The following is a 5,727-nucleotide window of genomic DNA, read 5'->3' as shown; positions in this document are numbered from 1 at the left end:
GCAGGTTGTTGAAATTTTATAGTTATCGCCGATTTCAGTTACAGGTAAATACATTTTCTTATTTTTGAAAAAAAATCCAGATAATCTTGCAAGTGAAGAAGATACAAATCAATTATATGCTATACAATTTTTTGATTAGGGCTATGGTTTTCAAGTAATGTATCATTTTTTTGGAAAATTCTCCCTGATGGGGTTTGTTAATTTTTTTTGCATATTCTGAAAGATCTATGTAATTCATGGAAGGAAACTTTCAGAATGGAAGTTTTTTGAACGAAAGGTTTTGTACTGCGTGATTATGAAGAAAATTCAAACGGCTGTCAGTCAAGAAACAAAAATATCACTGGCATTCAAAGAATTTCAGTCATGAAAATAAATCTTATGATTTTTGAGTACTTTTTCATGGAATTATATTATTTGGGATGAGTTTGATCAACTTTGTGTAGTGGAATTTTGATAAGGGCAGTTGGTTACGAGATTTTGGATTTTTAGATTTATGTTGGTGACCTTGTCAATTAGACTTTTTATTTTAATTTTTCTATTTCATGGTGAACTTTATGTCAATCGATTTCCTTTCTAAAATGTGATGAAATATAAGAAGTGGAAATTGTATTATGTAATATATATGAGGGATTATGAGTCACTTTACTTGAAAGATCGGTTGAGGACAGAGATAAAATTTCTCGAATTTTGAATTTCGCGCGCTGTCTGGTAATGTTCGTTGGCGATTTCCAGGGCCCTGATGGAAAAACTGTTCCTGTTCCCCGGTTATTTCTAGAGGGTTTCTTTTCTCAAGTTCTTCATTGAGTTTTCAATGCATTTTTCTATATTTCTCAAGAAAATTCATACTTAAGAGGGTTAAATAAATGGATGTTTGTCAAGTTCTTCATTCCTGTTTCACATTTTGAAGAACTATTTTGGTAGACTGGAATACAATAATCCTAATAATATACCAAACAAGTCTCTAATTAATTGAGAAATAACTGAATATTATTTATTAATTCAATTATCGAGTTGATTCACCATTCCGTTAGCTCTAGTCCCGGCTGGTTAACAGCCGTTATGCTGGAAAAATTGTGAGATAATTTCAAGACTATTATTATTAATTTGATCGATGTATAAATGATTATTTTGCAATGTTTCCAATAATCATGAATAATATTATAGATAATCTTTTATATGGGTTTGAAATTCGAGTAGTGTGTTTCGATATCAGATTTTTTTCTACTAATTTCATCAATCAATGCCAATTTCAAGCATTTCTCTCTTTCATGTGATTTACATTACTTTTTCAATAACTATTTATATAATATGATTGTATAAATTTTTACAGAATTATTCCATTATGAAATAAGAAGAGTGGTATATGACTAGGAATAATTATTACTCCGAACTCAAACTCTATTCTAGAGTTAGGTACTTATATTTGAAATTACTTTTTAATGGTATGGATGAATTGAGTTTTATTAAAATAATATTTTCATATTAGAATACTTAAATGTATATTAATTATTATAGATGTCTTGTTACTCAACTTTATATTCATGTATATGAATACAAAAGAAACGTCAATTACTGCGGAATCGTTAAGTATAGTTTCGTATAAAATTATAACATACTGGTAGCAGGCTATAAAAAATATAGGTATGAAGAAATTTGTTTACTATAATTCTCAGATTAGAAATGCTAGATTATCAATAAATTATATTTTTATCATAAATAAGAATCACACTTTGAATAATGAATATTCAATATCTAGGTATGCATGGAAGATATTTTTGCCTTTTGATGGTAAACTGCCATGAAGTTACAAAAATGTGTCGCAAGTTTGCTAATTTTGGACTAATCTATTTGAAAATCCATAAACTCATTTATATTATGAAGAGGTGGGTTCATGATTTTTTGTAGAATTTTCACAAGGTTCCTTCTCTCTCCTGATGTGAAAAAACAGATGAGAAGCGAGCGTAAGATTCAAATTTCGCGCGGTTCCTGCCTACTGAGTACTGAAGCACGTCAGAAGAATGGAATTTCGCCATTCTATTGGCCGGTTTCGGAAGGGACTCATGTATACAGACTCTATCAAAATTCAATTCATAGTTCATACAAGGCAGCTCCTACACACATCAGTTTGAATTCATTATAGCGTTCGGAATCACGGCGCCTGGAGTCTATTATTTACTTAACAAATTCCTTTTAGTCTGGCAGTGATAAGCTCAAAGCTGGCGGGTTCCAATACTTGTAGTTGGCTAGTTTGCAGTTAGTACTTGAACTGTATGTTAGTGCACGGAGCTTTTCCTTTGTTTTCCCTTTGAATAGTTTTAGTTTTGATCTTTCGTTCTTTCTCTCTTACGTTCTAGCTTTATAATACGTTATAGGTACATACATATAGGTCCACATTTTTATTATAAAGCAAGAGGAACATCACCAGCATGTTTCAATTTTCAATGCGAGAACTGTGATGCCATAATGGCAGAAGCCACTTTCTTGTCTACATCTCAAATAATAGAAATTGCACGGGCGTGAAATCTACGTACAGCAGTGATGAGGTGAGTGTATTGAGATAAATTCACTTATTACATATATGGAATAAATTGATTTTTTAGTGGATATTCTTAAAATTATAATTTGTAAGATAGGATGAACAAAATGTGATAGATACTGCAATGTAAGTTGCAACCCACACATTTTTAATCACACATTTGAACATTTTTAATCAAGACTAATAAAGTACTATGACCATTCCATGAAAGTAAAAGTTCATTGTGCGAACAAATGGACAATCTTTTTCATATTTTTTTTCAAATTCATACTATTGCTGAATGTAGTCATGCAAACACAATGCAGATTGTTCGCCAAGCCTTTGAAACACCTTTTAATCGAGTAAGTTTTTAATGAATTACTTGATCACATGATGGAGAATTCTAATGTTTTGGTAGAAGTCATATTGACGATTCAAAAGTGAATTGAGTTATCAATAATAAATTTATCATATATTTGCAGAGCGTTCAATATATCAGTCTAGTAAGAAAGTTCTATTATCTCCACATGTGGCTATCAATCCATCAACTCTTATATAAATTGAATTGTTGATGATGCAAGATTAGTCTTTGAAGAATGGCCAATCACTTTCCTTAGAAAGGAGCAATGGTGCTTTGTGAGGGACTGAGGCGAAACATAGGGCTCTAGAAGATTCTATACCGTATAGGAAAATTCAGGTACTGAAAAGTGCTCCATTCATTTTGCCGTACAGTTTGTACATTGTACCTTGTCATTTCAGGCACAGTGAAGTCAATATTTGTACTGATATATATTCACATTAGCCTATTGGAGATCAAGAGTGAATAAAATAAGAATTCTATAAATGATTTATGCTGTCTTTTGTGTGTTACAGATTCTGGAATTCCATTGTCTGCAATGTCTACTCCTAATCTCCTATAATTGAAGAGCAGATGAAAGAAGCTGTAGTTTTGCAAAATTTCATGTTCGATGATGATGCTGATGATTATGTGAGTCAAATTGTTTATCAAAATTATTTATGTTTGTAAACTTTTGTTGCTTACAACTTTTTAATGAACTCACTTTCGTTCTTGTCTGTCTGTCTGTAACAGAGATATTCAGTAAAAGCAATTTTCGACACTTTCCAGACTAGCCAGAGACTTGAAACTTCCAGGATTGGTCAGAATCCGATAATAATACATTCTTTTATCAACATTACTATTGATATAGAATATTTGAAAAAAGTAAAAACAAATCAGAAAAATGTACCTATTGTGTTAACACACTCAGTCGAATTCAAACGACAAGTTGAGATCGGCTAACTTGTTGAATTATTATAGGCCTATATTTTTCTGAATGTCAACATTGTAGAGGCACCTTTATAGACGAGTTAGATGGTTAACACTTTTCAATTGTCATTCATTTTTGCATGGATGCATGCATCAGCTTGAATGAGATAAGAATCAGTGAGTATAGAATGTAATATAGGTAATATACATTCTATACTCACTGATAAGAATATCCACTCAAGAGGTGGTATTTTTCATGCAGCACAACCTAATGCTATTTTGTTTTTCTGTCATATTCCACCATGTCCTTCCACCTACTCGTAAGAGACTACTGTTTCTAGATTAGTCACGACTTAATTTAACGTTTTTTTCTGTTCTAAATTTTGATTTTTGGAATCTTCAAATGGATCAAATTTTGTACTTGAATGTCCGCAGCAATATTTTGAATCTTTTTACCATGATGGAATCGTAGCTTAGGAGTTATATTCACTTTTTGAGCAGGCAATCTCCATGCTTGAGCCGGGCACTAGAGTGTGCAAACATAATATTATTGTTTCTAATAGATTAGAACAATTGTTCATGGCTCAAGAGTAAAGAGAGTCTTTTATTAGTATTGACAAAAAATTACTATCAAAGTACCATTAGGCTATTATTGACTATATACTGATTTTCTTTCCAGGAGAATTCTCAATTTCAACAACCTCCGGCCACTTCCTCCTTCAACGATAAACTGTCGGTTCCTGCTGCCTAGAACCATATATAAAGGATAATATTTATATTTCTTGTCTCTACTAGAACGTAGTGGTCATTTTATAATCACTCCTTCCATTACCAACACACAAGCCAAGGGCTCATGTGGGTATCACACTCCAAAAATAATACTTCGACACTGCAGTATTTCAGCACTTGTTTATAACAATGACGATTTTCTAAGAGAAGAATAGTTTGAAAAAAATCCTAGTATAGCATAAAATAACACCAAACATATTTTTTGCAGGCTTCAAATAGATTGAATTAAGTTATTTTCAATGAGAGCATTTATTCAAAGGAGAGGAGCACAGAGGTGCGTGAAGCTACCTCGTTGTGAAGAGCAGACCGTTGGGTGTGTACTTCAGCGACTCGAGTGACAGTTTGTATTGTAGCTCACAGGACTCTAATATTTTGTTATTGACCAAGGAGCTCAGCAAATCTGACAATGAGTGTACTGAGGCTACAGACCGTTAGGTGTGTCTCATAACCCCCCATGGGCAATTCTCCTGACGAATAATGTTGTAGAAATTCACTTAGACCGCGGGACTATATTTTATTATAGAACTATTGGACTATTGTGAATTTCAACATTTCTACATGAAAATAATCTTTCTTCACTTGGAGCCTACAAATTAAAATGGGTATTGTCAGTTCCACATAATTTATTTTAGCCGAACTTGAAGTTTCAATGCACTAGGGCATCATCTTCAGTGGTATTTTTCTCAAAGAATGATCTAAGATGGTCTCTATCTAAAAGACCACTCACTGAAGATGATGCCTTGAAACTCAAGTTTGGCTCAAATAAATTATGTGAAACGGACAATATCGTTTTTATTCCACCTCAATATGGAGAAATTCCACAATATCTCTGTTCATAGTGTATAAAAGATGTTTTAATGTTTACATGAGTATAATTAATTGTAGATTTAAGTGAAATTTTTAATATTTTTGGCGATTGTGAAGGAAGATTTTTGTTTTGATTTGTATTTTGAAGTTAATTAATCTGATAAATTCAAAATTGTAGAAGATACATTTTTTTGGACTCAAAATAGTGTGTGAATTAAGTTATAATTTTTACAAAACCTCTAGACTATGTATTCCAAATTGAGGTTTAGAGCAGTTTTGGGCGAATGCCTGTTTTTTTACCTGGATTGTATTTGTATATGAATAAATAAATAAGTTCTAAAAATAGGTC

At 32.1% G+C, this 5,727-nt stretch overlaps 1 long non-coding RNA gene across 1 annotated transcript; it reads left to right on the top strand.

The window, feature by feature from the left end:
• The first annotated feature begins 1,826 nt into the window (after positions 1 to 1,826).
• On the top strand, positions 1,827 to 4,661 carry LOC120351299. Its single transcript, XR_005571298.1, has 3 exons — positions 1,827 to 2,543; positions 3,389 to 3,503; positions 4,462 to 4,661. It is a non-coding gene; the product is annotated as an uncharacterized LOC120351299 (long non-coding RNA).
• Positions 4,662 to 5,727: the final 1,066 nt, after the last annotated feature.

The sequence above is a fragment of the Nilaparvata lugens genome, chromosome 5, assembly GCF_014356525.2.
Source record: "Nilaparvata lugens isolate BPH chromosome 5, ASM1435652v1, whole genome shotgun sequence".
NCBI lineage: Eukaryota > Metazoa > Arthropoda > Insecta > Hemiptera > Delphacidae > Nilaparvata > Nilaparvata lugens.
The sequence above is the reverse complement of the archived record's forward strand: the minus strand, read 5'-3'. Positions and strand labels throughout refer to the sequence as shown.